The sequence below is a fragment of the Lithobates pipiens genome, unplaced genomic scaffold, assembly GCF_037356315.1.
Source record: "Lithobates pipiens isolate NorthernLeopardFrog02 unplaced genomic scaffold, aLitPip1_a1.2 Scaffold_13, whole genome shotgun sequence".
Lineage (NCBI taxonomy): Eukaryota > Metazoa > Chordata > Amphibia > Anura > Ranidae > Lithobates > Lithobates pipiens.
In genome coordinates this window covers 548,132,128-548,147,892 of record NW_027507718.1, presented here as the reverse complement: position 1 = coordinate 548,147,892, position 15,765 = coordinate 548,132,128, and the positions used below count along the sequence as shown (strand labels likewise).

Sequence of the window (15,765 nt, the reverse complement as noted above, 5' to 3'; positions counted from 1 at the left end):
TAGTAATTTTAAAGTAAATTATGATAAATCTGAATTAATGAATATTACATTAGAAGAGAGAGTCCAAATTGTTTTACAAAAGAATTTTCCGTTTAAATGGAAGCAAGATGCGATAAAATATTTGGGAGTATATATTCCAAGAGATTTAAAACTCTTGCAAGATTTGAATTACAACTTGGCAGTTCAGAAGGTAAAGAAACTTCTAGGAAAATATGATAAAATAACTCACTCATGGATTGGGAGAATAAATATTGTAAAGATGGAGATTTTACCAATTATGCTGTATATCTTTCAAACGGTACCCATTATACCATCAAAAAAAAATTATGAAAGATCTGAAAGAAATGGTAGAAGGCTTTGTATGGGCACATAAGACCCCTAGAGTAGGTAGGGAAGTATTAATTAGAACGAAAAATAATGGTGGATTAGCAATGCCTGACTTTTTTAAATACTCACAAGCAGCCTCTTTAATGAGAATAATCGATTGGCAGCATAATGAAAAAGACAAGCAATGGATAAAATTGGAGGAAGACATATTAGGGGCTAAAATAAAACATCAGCCATGGATAAAACCTAAGTCAAGACCAGAGAGGAAGGAAATGCCTATCTTTGTAAGAACAACTTAAAAAATTTGGGATGACATAATAAAGAAAAAACAACTATCATCTTCAATAGGCCCTATGACCCCTTTATTTGGCAATCCCGAATTTATACCAGCTGTAAAGGATAATACATTTTTGAAATGGAATATGGAAGAACATGAGCGGATAATACAAATCCTAAATGATGGAAATATTCCAACATTTCAGGAATTGGGGCAAGAATATAAAAATAAATGGTTTCAGTATTTACAGCTGAGGGCATTTATTGACCCAATAAAGATAATGATTAATAGACCACCAACCATATTTGAACAAATAGCAATGAATAAGGATAAAGCAAATAAGAAATTAGCTAAGATATATAACCTATTACTTCCTAGTGGGGATATTAAAAAAATAGCAGGAATAAAAAAATGGGAGGAAGAAATAGGGCAGGAATTGACAGAGAAAGAGTGGGAAGAGATATTTGAAGGAATATATAAAACACCCTTAGCTATTAAATATCAAGAAAAAAATTATAAAATTCTATTAAGATGTTATAGAAGCTCAGTGGTTATGAATAAAATAAATAAACAGAACTCTGAATTATGTTGGAGATGTAAGAAGGAGAAGGGTACTTTAGAGCATATTTGGTACAGTTGCTGGAAGATAAAAATATTTTGGGGTAAGATAATAAAATTATATCAGGAACTGACAGGTATAAGAATAAAACTTGATATAAAGACAGTATTATTCTCCCATACATCTGAAAAATTAAAACGAAAAGAGATGGAATTTTTGTACCAAATGACTACAGTAGCTAAAACCGTAATAGCACGGAAATGGAAAAAGGAAGTAGCTCCAACAATAGCAGAGTGGAATTATGAGATGAGCGAGGTGTGCTTCATGGAGAAACAGATTAGACAAGAGGGATATGTAGAAAAACAGATTTCGGACTATTGGAAGAAATGGGAGGAATTGAGTACCTCAGGAAAAGTGTGGGAATGTATGTAAGGGAGGGGGATTGAATGGAATAGTATTGACAAGCTGTGTTTTATTTTTTTTTTTTTTTTTTTTTGTGTACGGGGAATGTTTTATAATGATGTGAAATTTGAATGGAAAATTTTGAATGTATGTTTTATAATATAAATAAAGAGAAATTTGAAACAATCCGAGCAGGCTCTGTATTCATTTGAATACATCGCTCACTGGGATTGGCTCAGCGGTATATACTGTATGTAGCCGAAGCTACATACAGTATTACCGCACATCCAGAAGGCATCCCAGCAGCTGACCCGGCGTATAAGACGACCCCTCCTTTTTGCCCAGTTTTTTTAAGTGTAAAAGGTCGTCTTATACGCCGGAAAATACAGTAAATATATTTTCATGTGATGGTAAGAGGGACCCCTTTCTTAATTCATTGTAAAAAGAGCACATATGTGGGGTCAGAATCTCTGCGTATATGCATAGTAGTGGCCTGAGAATCCATCCAGGCCTGGCGCCTTGGATAGGTTTCGATTTTTAATAGCTGCTACTACTTCTCCTATGGTAAATTCCGCATCCATTAACTCTACATGATCTCGATCTAGTGTAGGGAGCCGGATATCTCGAAGGAACTCCTCTGCCTTATCCTTGTGGAGAGGGTTAGGGGAATCATAGTTTGGAGTAAAAAGTGAAGAATTGATGTAGTATTAACTGAGGATTCTGGGTTGTCTGGCCGTTCTGCAATCGCAATTTAGGTAGAGCAGGTGTAAATGGTCTGGGAGTTAGTTTCCTCTCTAAAAGTTTATTGGGTTTAACCCCATCTTATAGTATCAATGTCTGGACCATCTAATGTATTTTTCTGCTTTTGTGGTGAGGCTCAAATTCAGGGCTGTACGGGCTGCATCAATCTGGTCTCTAAGATCAAGATGCTGTTTGGCTCTTTGTTCACGCATAAGGCGTCGCAACTCCTCGTTTTGTTGACTGATCGTTTGTTCTCACGCTCATTTCACTCTGGAGTCTAATTGTATCCGTTTTCCGTGAATAGTGGCCTTATGGCCTGCCCAAATCATGGTTGGGGAGGAGGTCGAAGGGGGATTGTCCTGAAAGTAGTGTTGGAGAGCCATTTCAACTTCTTTGGCAATAATAGGGACATTTAATATGGACTCGTTTAATCGCCAAGACGATGGTTGTGGTTTCGACCATAGGTTTATTAGTGTGACTTGGATCGAGGAATGGTCTGACTATGCCATAGGGAGTATTTTAGCTGAAAAGATATATGAAAGCAGAGTGGATAATGTGAATAAGTGATCGATTCGGGAATATGTTTTGTGCACGTGGAAATAAAATGTGTAGTCCCTAGAGGTGGGATGGGCATCTCTCCATATATCTATCAAATCGTAGCTGTGTAGTAGTGCTATTCCCTCACTCTGTTTTGGGGTGTGTTTTACGACTGTCTTCCTAGGGTTAGATCAATCTAATATTTGGTCTAGGGAAGTCTTGTTATCCCCCCCAAAATTACATGTCCCGTCACATGGGACATAATCACTGTTAGCATTGAGCAAAGGAACTGTGTTTGACCTGTGTTGGGAACATAATAGCAGAGAAGAGTGATTACGTTTTCATTGATTTTCCCTGTTACCATGATATAGCGGCCTTCTTTGTCCTTCATAATGTTAATGGCTGTGAAAGGAATCTTTTTAGTGATACATATAGCTACTCCCCATTTTTTATCCTGTCCATTTGACAAAAAGACCGTAGGGTATCGTGCATTTAAATATTTAGGGGCAGAATTCCATGAAAAGCGTGTCTCCTGTAGTAGCAGTATGTCTATCCCCATGCTATGGTATTGTTGAAAGGCCTTTCCCCTTTCTGTAGGGGAGTTAAGGCCCTGCACATTATGTGTTAAGATGTATTTTGTGGAGGATCTACTGGTCATAGTGGTTCGTTGGGTTGTACTAACGTTTTAGGAGCTTCAAGGATTCTGTCTGAGGACCTCTCGGTCTATCGTGGTAGACCCGTTCCTGGAGTGGGAGTGCACCAAGGGGAAGAAAGGCTCAAAAAGAAGAGAGAAGAACAGATTTATAAAGAGAAGTCTGTACGTGTTTGGTTAAGCTGTACCCAGAATGCCGGGTGACCTACCCATGATCACCCTGTACTGAACTGCATGCTATGTAGGCTATAAAAGAGCCTGCGTGGCCATTTTCTTTCTCTTTCTGGACGCATGGCCTGCCTGTAAGGACCTGTGAGTAGGTCTCCAGGGAGCACAGCATACAACCACTGCGAAGCAGAAGAAATACAGACTTTGCCATTCATCTGATCGCTGGAGAGATTGAGTGACCGGATCGGGAAGGATCCAGAGACACAGGTCGGAGCATCTTGCAGAGCGGTGTGAGTGAGCTGGTTGGAAGCAAGACAGAGTGCACCGGAGCAGAGCTGTTACACTCTTCAGATCCCGTTTGGTGAGAGAGCTGTTGCCCACAGTTTATTACGAACTTTCATACACCTAGATCCTAACACAGTGTTGCTGGGACCTGTAGTCCCACGGAGGAGAATCTAATAAAGACTGAGTTTAAGCAGGCCTCAAGCCTATCCTTCACTTGAACACTGTGTTATTCCTAAGCAATTATATCAGAGATAATTACAAGTGGATCACACTACAGGAACAGTTTCAGTATTCATCTCAAATTAACCTTTGTTATTCCACTGTTGGATTACAAATTTGTCACAAACACAAATAGCTAGCGGAAGAAAGAAGAACAAAGACTGCATCTTATATTTCAAGGCCTTACACCTTTATTAAAGTAGGGGGAGCTCCCTTGTAGTTGTGGTGCATCATAAATTATTATTTGCATTTCTGTATTCAGTTTGAGTGTGCTGGAAGTGGGAAGGTGCCCAGCCAGGCATTTGCATCCTGAGCATCAGTCCCAATTGGAGACACAATCTTAAGGTTTATCCAAATACCAACTTATTTGTACATATTGTTGTGAATATTCACTGTATTGTTGCACTATGTTAGTGGAGCAGTGCAGTTGTGTAACCCCTTGTATACACTTATTCTTCAGTAAACGTAATGTTATTTTCATCATAAACAGTGAGTTGGTGTTATTACACAAATGGAACCCGAAGTGTCAGAGGAGAGGGTAGCTCCAGGTGTCTGGGGTGGCCAGTGGGAAAGAGAACAACTTTGCAGCTCCCAATTGAGTAGTGCGCTTCATAAGGAAAACAACAAATACCATTTGCCAGGATAACAGAAAGTTATTCTCTTCATCCGGGTTCACCATCTACTTCCTGGATTAATGTCGGCTCAGAGATAACACAATCATGGAAAAACTGTTGCTTGTGCATTTCTTTGTTATGATAACAAAAGTAGAATTCAGTCTGCCTCCTCCTGCAGCTTCTCATCAAGATTTTGTTAGAATGTACAGTCTAATCACTGGGCCAGAGGAGAACGGAAAAGTTTCCTCCTGCCTGCAGCAGACATGACATGATCACAGCCTAGACAAAGTTACCAACTAAAGCTCATGGGTGGATTATAAGTATGAAACCAGGAGCAATCTCTGTGCTAGAAGTGGAGACTTACAGTACAAACGTTGGAACACCTCAGACGAAGATCCACTTTTGAAACACTGCATATACTCATGAGCTTGGCATCATACTACAAGATTTAAGAGACTGAAGATGGCATAGAAGTATACAACTGGCCAGCAGCAGGAGCATTTCAATGAGCAAGACTGGGCCAAAATTTACTAGAGACAAGAGCACATGCTGGGGGCTTCACTACAAGAATTAGGATACAGCAGTGCTTGACCATCAGCAGGACAATTTTAATGAGGGATAAGGCCTAACCAGTGTAAGCCCAACTTTTATTTTATCAAGGTGGAGAGGGGGTGCAGGGAATGTGAGTGATATAATGCGATGTGGTTTAGGTGCACACTGGCCTTGCACTTAGGATTTTTTTGAGCATCTCAAAATTCAAAAAATGCCCTGTCAACACTAAATAAAACAAAAAATAGGACACCACGTAAATATAAATCCGAGAGAAGAACTTGACATTAAGAGAGAATTCCCATTTCTATGGCAAAAAGAAATTAAATATTTAGGGATTAAACTGACTGCATCAATAGAAAAAATTTACCTAATAAACTATATCCCCCTTCTAGAAGAATTGAGAGAAGAAATAAGGAGAATGAGAACAAAGCCCCTGTCATGGTTAGAAAGAATTAATGCCTTAAAAATGATTATTCAACCTAAAATCCTTTATAAATTTCAGCTATTACCAATATATATCCCCCCTCCCTATATTTTAAAATGATAAATTCTTTAATTTCTAAATTTATCTGGAACAACAAGAAACCTAGAATCCCACTGAAGACTTTGCAAAAGGGAAAAGATGAGGGGGGTCTGAATGTCCCAGACTTTAGAAAATATTACGAAGCAGCAGTGTTAACACGGGTGGTGGAATGGGCAAAATTAGAAAGTAAAAAAAGATGGGGAAAAATAGAACACAGTTTATCAGGCACAAATTTAGGTAGAGAAATCTGGACTCCTTTAAAATATAGATCACTAGGGAAGACAACACCTTTGGTCACAAAAAATTTGTTTAGAGTATGGGAGGGAATACACAAACATAACAAGTGGAAATATAATTCCCCTTTAATTTATTTAAAAGATAATGATTTTTTTGCACCTGGTAAAAGTATAATAGGAGGGAAATGGATAAAACAAGATAATATGCAATTACGACACATAATTAAAGAGGGGAAATTGAAAACACTAGCAATATTACAGAAAGAAAATGATTGGATGGATTTGAATGAGTGGCGATACCTGCAGCTTAGACATTTCGTCTCAAGACTACCACAACCGCTTAGAGATAGAGAAAATTTGACTGCCTTGGAGCGGATATGTGAGGGGAAATCCCCAAGGGCAGGTATTGCCCAGTTTTATAAGGTCTTGAGACGGGAATGTGAAGCGGAGGTACCAACTTTCATTAAAAAATGGGAAGAAGAGATAGGAGCATGGGGTGAAAACCAAAATATAGAAAAAATATTGAAGATGGTGCACAGATCCACAGAAAATAGTAAGACGATAGAAACAAATTATAAAATTTTAGTAAGATGGTATAGGACCCCAGATATAATGGCAAAGTACCAGGAGGGACAATCTGGGAAATGTTGGAGGAATTGTGGACAAACAGGAAGTTTGGCCCATATATGGTGGGACTGTCCCAAGATTAAAGAGTATTGGAGAGAAATAATAAGATATATTGAAGTAATAGCTAAAATACAGTTACCTGAGAACCCATGGTTATGCCTATTCCATGCAGTAGATACCCCAATTAAGGAGTATAGGAATTCCCTCACAAGCTCATTAATAAACGTGGCAAAAAGCCTGATTCCGAAAAAATGGAAAGAAATAGAAGCACCCAAAGTAAAGGAATGGCTAGGAAAGGTTGAGGAAATGTATAGTATTGAAGGGCTGGGAATGGAGGAAGAAAGAGAAAGAAAGAGATTCCATGTGAAATGGAAATACTGGAAAATCTTTAGACAATCTATGATTTTTAACGAGGTAATGGGTCGGTAGGGGTGGGGAGAGGGGTGGGAGGGAGATATTTTAGAAGAACTCGAGAAGTAAAGAAAGAAAACCAGGATAATGTGAAAAATTGAAGGGCATGAATGTATTTTGGTCCTATGGTTTTCTTTTATAATACTTGATTATGTTTTCTACGCAACTTAAATGAAAAATTTAAATAATAAATAAAGAATAAAAAAAAAAAAAAGAAGTATACAACTGGCCAGCAGCAGGAGCATTTCAATAAGCAAGACTGGGCCAAAATTGACTAGAGACAAGAGCACATGCTGGGGGCATCACTACTAGAATTAAGATACAGAAGTGCTTGAACATCAGCCGGACAATTTTAATGAGGGATAAGGCCTAACCAGTGTAAGCCCAACTTTTATTTTATCAAGGTGGAGAGGGGGTGCAGGTAATGTGAGTGATATAATGTGATGTGGTTTTGGTGCACACTGACCTTGCACTTAGGATTTTTTCGAGCATCTCAAAATTCAAAAAATGCCCTGTCAACACTAAATAAAACAAAAAATAGGACACCATCAGCAACAAACCATCACCTGGGTAGATCAGAGACATTTTATAAAACTTCTATATTGAATAAGTGAAACCATAATCTACATAACTGAACTTGTGCTTTATTTAACTGCAAAACAGCAAACAAAGCATAACCCCTGCCACCCTACATTTTTTTTATCCCTTCAAGTCAAAGAATGATAATAACTATGTTGGATATAATCAAACAATAGATTGAGGATTTGCATTGTATTGTCATATGTACAAAGTACTAATACTAAATAAAACTTGAGTGCATTTTTCGAACTTAACATGAAGCTATCTTTCTCCTACAGAGGGCGCAGTGGCCAAGTGGTAAGGTGTTGGTTTCATAAATCAAAGATCGTGGGTTCAATCCCCATCTGCGCCTAATACTTTCTCATATTAATTTATTGAGTGTGATAATAATTGGCAATAAGCAAGTAAACCATATCAACCTCATTTATGAAGGCATGTATCTCATCTGGGTGTAAGGAAGAAAACATGTACCATTCACCAGGGTAAGAGAAGGTTATTGTCTTCATCCGGGTTCACCATCGACTTTCTGGATTAATGTCGGCTCAGAGATAACACAATCATGGAAGAACTGTTGCTTGTGCGTTTCTTTGTTATGATAACAAAAGTAGAATTCAGTCTGCCCCCTCCTGCAGCTTCTCACCAAGTTTTTCGTGAGAATGTACAGTCTAATCACTGGGCAAAAGGAGAAGGGAAAAGTTTCCTCCTGCCTGCAGCAGACATGACATGATCACAGCCTAGACAAAGTTACCAACTAAAGCTCATGGATGGATTATAAGTATGAAACCAGGAGCAATCTCTGTGCTAGAAGTGGAGATTTACAGTACAAACGTTGGAACACCTCAGACGAAGATCCACTTTTGAAACACTGCATATACTCTTGAGCTTGGCATCATACTACAAGATTTAAGAGACTGAAGACGGCATAGAAGTATACAACTGGCCAGCAGCAGGAGCATTTCAATGGGCAAGACTGGGCCAAAATTTACTAGAGACAAGAGCACATGCTGGTGGCATCACTACAAGAATTAAGATACAGAAGTGCTTGAACATCAGCCGGACAATTTTAATGAGGGATAAGGCCTAACCAGTGTTAGCCCAACTTTTATTTGATCAAGGTGGAGAGGGGGTGCAGGTAATGTGAGTGATATAATGTGATGTGGTTTTGGTGCACTTTGACCTTGCACTTAGGATTTTTTTGAGCATCTCAAAATTCAAAAAATGTCCTGTCAACACTAAATAAAACAAAAAATAGGACACCATCAGCAACAAACCCTCACCTGGTTAGATTATGTATCAGAGACATTTTATAAAACTTCTATATTGAATAAGTGAAAACATATTCTACATAACTGAACTTGTGCTTTATTTAACTGCAAAACACCAAACAAAGTATAACCCTTGCCACCCTACATTTTTTATCCCTTCAAGTCAAAGAATGATAATAACTATGTTGGATATAATCAAACAATAGATTGAAGATTTGCATTGTATTGTCATATGTACAAAGTACTAATACTAAATAAAGCTTGAGTGCATTTTTCGAATTTAACAAGAAGCCATCTTTCTCCAACAGAGGGCGCAGTGGCCAAGTGGTAAGGCGTTGGTCTCGTAAACCAAAGATCATGGGTTCAATCCCCATCTGTGCCTAATACTCTCTCAAATTAACATATTGAGTGTGATAATAATTGGCAATAAGCTAGTGAACCATATTAACCTTATTAACCTCATTTATGAAGGCATGTATCTCATCTGGGTGTAAGAAGGAAAACATGTACCATTCACCAGGGTAAGAGAAGGTTATTGTCCTCATCCGGGTTCACCATCCACTTCCTGGATTAATGTCGGCTCAGAGATAACACAATCATGAGAAAACTGTTGCTTGTGCATTACTTTGTTATGATAACAAAAGTAGAATTCAGTCTGCCCCCTCCTGCAACTTCTCACCAAGTTTTTCGTGAGAATGTACAGTCTAATCACTGGGCAAGAGGAGAAGGGAAAAGTTTCCTCCTGCCTGCAGCAGACATGACATGATCACAGCCTAGACAAAGTTACCAACTAAAGCTCATGAATGGATTATAAGTATGAAACCAGGAGCAATCTCTGTGCTAGAAGTGGAGACTTACATTACAAACGTTGGAACACCTCAGACGAAGATCCACTTTTGAAACACTGCATATACTCTTGAGCTTGGCATCATACTACAAGATTTAAGAGACTGAAGACGGCATAGAAGTATACAACTGGCCAGCAGCAGGAGCATTTCAATGAGCAAGACTGGGCCAAAATTTACTAGAGACAAGAGCACATGCTGGGGGCTTCACTACAAGAACTAAGATATAGAAGTGCTTGAACATCAGCCGGACAATTTTAATGAGGGATAAGGCCTAACCAGTGTAAGCCCAACTTTTATTTTATCAAGGTGGAGAGGGGGTGCAGGTAATGTGAGTGATATAATGTGATGTGGTTTTGGTGCACACTGACCTTGCACTTAGGATTTTTTTGAGCATCTCAAAATTCAAAAAATGTCCTGTCAACACTAAATAAAACAGAAAATAGGACACCATCAGCAACAAACCCTCACCTCGGTAGATAATTTATCAGAGACATTTTATAAAACTTCTATATTGAATAAGTGAAACCATATTCTACATAACTGAACTTGTGCTTTATTTAACTGCAAAACACCAAACAAAGCATAACCCCTGCCACCCTACATTTTTTAACCCTTCAAGTCAAAAAATGATAATAACTATGATGGATATAATCAAACAATAGATTGAAGATTTTCATTGTATTGTCATATGTACAAAGTACTAATACTAAATAAAGCTTGAGTGCATTTTTCGAATTTAACAAGAAGCCGTCTTTCTACAACAGAGGGCGCAGTGGCCAAGTGGTAAGGCGTTGGTCTCGTAAACCAAAGATCATGGGTTCAATCCCCATCTGTGCCTAATACTCTCTCAAATTAATGTATTGAGTGTGATAATAATTGGCAATAAGCTGGTGAACCATATTAACCTCATTTATGAAGGCATGTATCTCATCTGGGTGTAAGGAAGAAAACATGTACCATTCACCAGGGTAAGAGAAGGTTATTGTCCTCATCCGGCTTCACCATTCACTTCCTGGATTAATGTTGGCTCAGAGATAACACAATCATGGAAAAACTGTTGCTTGTGCATTTCTTTGTTATGATAACAAAAGTAGAATTCAGTCTGCCCCCTCCTGCAACTTCTCACCAAGTTTTTCGTGAGAATGTACAGTCTAATCACTGGGCAAGAGGAGAAGGGAAAAGTTTCCTCCTGCCTGCAGCAGACATGACATGATCACAGCCTAGACAAAGTTACCAACTAAAGCTCATGGATGGATTATAAGTATGAAACCAGGAGCAATCTCTGTGCTAGAAGTGGAGACTTACATTACAAACGTTGGAACACCTCAGACGAAGATCCACTTTTGAAACACTGCATATACTCTTGAGCTTGGCATCATACTACAAGATTTAAGAGACTGAAGACGGCATAGAAGTATACAACTGGCCAGCAGCAGGAGCATTTCAATGAGCAAGACTGGGCCAAAATTTACTAGAGACAAGAGCACATGCTGGGGGCTTCACTACAAGAATTAAGATACAGAAGTGCTTGAACATCAGCCGGACAATTCTAATGAGGGATAAGGCCTAACCAGTGTAAGCCCAACTTTTATTTTATCAAGGTGGAGAGGGGGTGCAGGTAATGTGAGTGATATAATGTGATGTGGTTTTGGTGCACACTGACCTTGCACTTAGGATTTTTTTGAGCATCTCAAAATTCAAAAAATGTCCGGTCAACACTAAATAAAACAGAAAATTGGACACCATCAGCAACAAACCCTCACCTCGGTAGATAATTTATCAGAGACATTTTATAAAACTTCTATATTGAATAAGTGAAACCATATTCTACATAACTGAACTTGTGCTTTATTTAACTGCAAAACACCAAACAAAGCATAACCCCTGCCACTCTACATTTTTTATCCCTTCAAGTCAAAGAATGATAATAACTATGTTGGATATAATCAAACAATAGATTGAAGATTTTCATTGTATTGTCATATGTACAAAGTACTAATACTAAATAAAGCTTGAGTGCATTTTTCGAATTTAACAAGAAGCCATCTTTCTCCAACAGAGGGCGCAGTGGCCAAGTGGTAAGGCGTTGGTCTCGTAAACCAAAGATCATGGGTTCAATCCCCATCTGTGCCTAATACTCTCTCAAATTAACATATTGAGTGTGATAATAATTGGCAATAAGCTAGTGAACCATATTAACCTTATTAACCTCATTTATGAAGGCATGTATCTCATCTGGGTGTAAGAAGGAAAACATGTACCATTCACCAGGGTAAGAGAAGGTTATTGTCCTCATCCGGGTTCACCATCCACTTCCTGGATTAATGTCGGCTCAGAGATAACACAATCATGAGAAAACTGTTGCTTGTGCATTACTTTGTTATGATAACAAAAGTAGAATTCAGTCTGCCCCCTCCTGCAACTTCTCACCAAGTTTTTCGTGAGAATGTACAGTCTAATCACTGGGCAAGAGGAGAAGGGAAAAGTTTCCTCCTGCCTGCAGCAGACATGACATGATCACAGCCTAGACAAAGTTACCAACTAAAGCTCATGAATGGATTATAAGTATGAAACCAGGAGCAATCTCTGTGCTAGAAGTGGAGACTTACATTACAAACGTTGGAACACCTCAGACGAAGATCCACTTTTGAAACACTGCATATACTCTTGAGCTTGGCATCATACTACAAGATTTAAGAGACTGAAGACGGCATAGAAGTATACAACTGGCCAGCAGCAGGAGCATTTCAATGAGCAAGACTGGGCCAAAATTTACTAGAGACAAGAGCACATGCTGGGGGCTTCACTACAAGAACTAAGATATAGAAGTGCTTGAACATCAGCCGGACAATTTTAATGAGGGATAAGGCCTAACCAGTGTAAGCCCAACTTTTATTTTATCAAGGTGGAGAGGGGGTGCAGGTAATGTGAGTGATATAATGTGATGTGGTTTTGGTGCACACTGACCTTGCACTTAGGATTTTTTTGAGCATCTCAAAATTCAAAAAATGTCCTGTCAACACTAAATAAAACAGAAAATAGGACACCATCAGCAACAAACCCTCACCTCGGTAGATAATTTATCAGAGACATTTTATAAAACTTCTATATTGAATAAGTGAAACCATATTCTACATAACTGAACTTGTGCTTTATTTAACTGCAAAACACCAAACAAAGCATAACCCCTGCCACCCTACATTTTTTAACCCTTCAAGTCAAAAAATGATAATAACTATGATGGATATAATCAAACAATAGATTGAAGATTTTCATTGTATTGTCATATGTACAAAGTACTAATACTAAATAAAGCTTGAGTGCATTTTTCGAATTTAACAAGAAGCCGTCTTTCTACAACAGAGGGCGCAGTGGCCAAGTGGTAAGGCGTTGGTCTCGTAAACCAAAGATCATGGGTTCAATCCCCATCTGTGCCTAATACTCTCTCAAATTAATGTATTGAGTGTGATAATAATTGGCAATAAGCTGGTGAACCATATTAACCTCATTTATGAAGGCATGTATCTCATCTGGGTGTAAGGAAGAAAACATGTACCATTCACCAGGGTAAGAGAAGGTTATTGTCCTCATCCGGCTTCACCATTCACTTCCTGGATTAATGTTGGCTCAGAGATAACACAATCATGGAAAAACTGTTGCTTGTGCATTTCTTTGTTATGATAACAAAAGTAGAATTCAGTCTGCCCCCTCCTGCAACTTCTCACCAAGTTTTTCGTGAGAATGTACAGTCTAATCACTGGGCAAGAGGAGAAGGGAAAAGTTTCCTCCTGCCTGCAGCAGACATGACATGATCACAGCCTAGACAAAGTTACCAACTAAAGCTCATGGATGGATTATAAGTATGAAACCAGGAGCAATCTCTGTGCTAGAAGTGGAGACTTACATTACAAACGTTGGAACACCTCAGACGAAGATCCACTTTTGAAACACTGCATATACTCTTGAGCTTGGCATCATACTACAAGATTTAAGAGACTGAAGACGGCATAGAAGTATACAACTGGCCAGCAGCAGGAGCATTTCAATGAGCAAGACTGGGCCAAAATTTACTAGAGACAAGAGCACATGCTGGGGGCTTCACTACAAGAATTAAGATACAGAAGTGCTTGAACATCAGCCGGACAATTCTAATGAGGGATAAGGCCTAACCAGTGTAAGCCCAACTTTTATTTTATCAAGGTGGAGAGGGGGTGCAGGTAATGTGAGTGATATAATGTGATGTGGTTTTGGTGCACACTGACCTTGCACTTAGGATTTTTTTGAGCATCTCAAAATTCAAAAAATGTCCGGTCAACACTAAATAAAACAGAAAATTGGACACCATCAGCAACAAACCCTCACCTCGGTAGATAATTTATCAGAGACATTTTATAAAACTTCTATATTGAATAAGTGAAACCATATTCTACATAACTGAACTTGTGCTTTATTTAACTGCAAAACACCAAACAAAGCATAACCCCTGCCACTCTACATTTTTTATCCCTTCAAGTCAAAGAATGATAATAACTATGTTGGATATAATCAAACAATAGATTGAAGATTTTCATTGTATTGTCATATGTACAAAGTACTAATACTAAATAAAGCTTGAGTGCATTTTTCGAATTTAACAAGAAGCCGTCTTTCTCCAACAGAGGGCGCAGTGGCCAAGTGGTAAGGCGTTGGTCTCGTAAACCAAAGATCATGGGTTCAATCCCCATCTGTGCCTAATACTCTCTCAAATTAACATATTGAGTGTGATAATAATTGGCAATAAGCTAGTGAACCATATTAACCTTATTAACCTCATTTATGAAGGCATGTATCTCATCTGGGTGTAAGAAGGAAAACATGTACCATTCACCAGGGTAAGAGAAGGTTATTGTCCTCATCCGGGTTCACCATCCACTTCCTGGATTAATGTCGGCTCAGAGATAACACAATCATGAGAAAACTGTTGCTTGTGCATTTCTTTGTTATGATAACAAAAGTAGAATTCAGTCTGCCCCCTCCTGCAACTTCTCACCAAGTTTTTCGTGAGAATGTACAGTCTAATCACTGGGCAAGAGGAGAAGGGAAAAGTTTCCTCCTGCCTGCAGCAGACATGACATGATCACAGCCTAGACAAAGTTACCAACTAAAGCTCATGGATGGATTATAAGTATGAAACCAGGAGCAATCTCTGTGCTAGAAGTGGAGACTTACATTACAAACGTTGGAACACCTCAGACGAAGATCCACTTTTGAAACACTGCATATACTCTTGAGCTTGGCATCATACTACAAGATTTAAGAGACTGAAGACGGCATAGAAGTATACAACTGGCCAGCAGCAGGAGCATTTCAATGAGCAAGACTGGGCCAAAATTTACTAGAGACAAGAGCACATGCTGGGGGCTTCACTACAAGAACTAAGATATAGAAGTGCTTGAACATCAGCCGGACAATTTTAATGAGGGATAAGGCCTAACCAGTGTAAGCCCAACTTTTATTTTATCAAGGTGGAGAGGGGGTGCAGGTAATGTGAGTGATATAATGTGATGTGGTTTTGGTGCACACTGACCTTGCACTTAGGATTTTTTTGAGCATCTCAAAATTCAAAAAATGTCCTGTCAACACTAAATAAAACAGAAAATAGGACACCATCAGCAACAAACCCTCACCTCGGTAGATAATTTATCAGAGACATTTTATAAAACTTCTATATTGAATAAGTGAAACCATATTCTACATAACTGAACTTGTGCTTTATTTAACTGCAAAACACAAAACAAAGCATAACCCCTGCCACCCTACATTTTTTATCCCTTCAAGTCAAAGAATGATAATAACTATGTTGGATATAATCAAACAATAGATTGAAGATTTTCATTGTATTGTCATATGTACAAACTACTAATACTAAATAAAGCTTGAGTGCATTTTTCGAATTTAACAAGA

At 38.5% G+C, this 15,765-nt stretch overlaps 5 non-coding genes across 5 annotated transcripts; all 5 read left to right on the top strand.

Moving 5' to 3' along the window:
* Positions 1–9,284: 9,284 nt before the first annotated feature.
* On the top strand, positions 9,285–9,356 carry TRNAT-CGU (transfer RNA threonine (anticodon CGU)). The gene has a single exon. It is a non-coding gene; the product is annotated as a tRNA-Thr (tRNA).
* Positions 9,357–10,588: 1,232 nt separating this feature from the next.
* On the top strand, positions 10,589–10,660 carry TRNAT-CGU (transfer RNA threonine (anticodon CGU)). The gene has a single exon. It is a non-coding gene; the product is annotated as a tRNA-Thr (tRNA).
* Positions 10,661–11,883: 1,223 nt separating this feature from the next.
* TRNAT-CGU (transfer RNA threonine (anticodon CGU)) lies at positions 11,884–11,955 on the top strand. Its single transcript has one exon. It is a non-coding gene; the product is annotated as a tRNA-Thr (tRNA).
* Positions 11,956–13,187: 1,232 nt separating this feature from the next.
* On the top strand, positions 13,188–13,259 carry TRNAT-CGU (transfer RNA threonine (anticodon CGU)). Its single transcript has one exon. It is a non-coding gene; the product is annotated as a tRNA-Thr (tRNA).
* A 1,223-nt stretch (positions 13,260–14,482) lies between these two features.
* On the top strand, positions 14,483–14,554 carry TRNAT-CGU (transfer RNA threonine (anticodon CGU)). The gene has a single exon. It is a non-coding gene; the product is annotated as a tRNA-Thr (tRNA).
* The last annotated feature ends 1,211 nt before the right edge of the window (positions 14,555–15,765 follow it).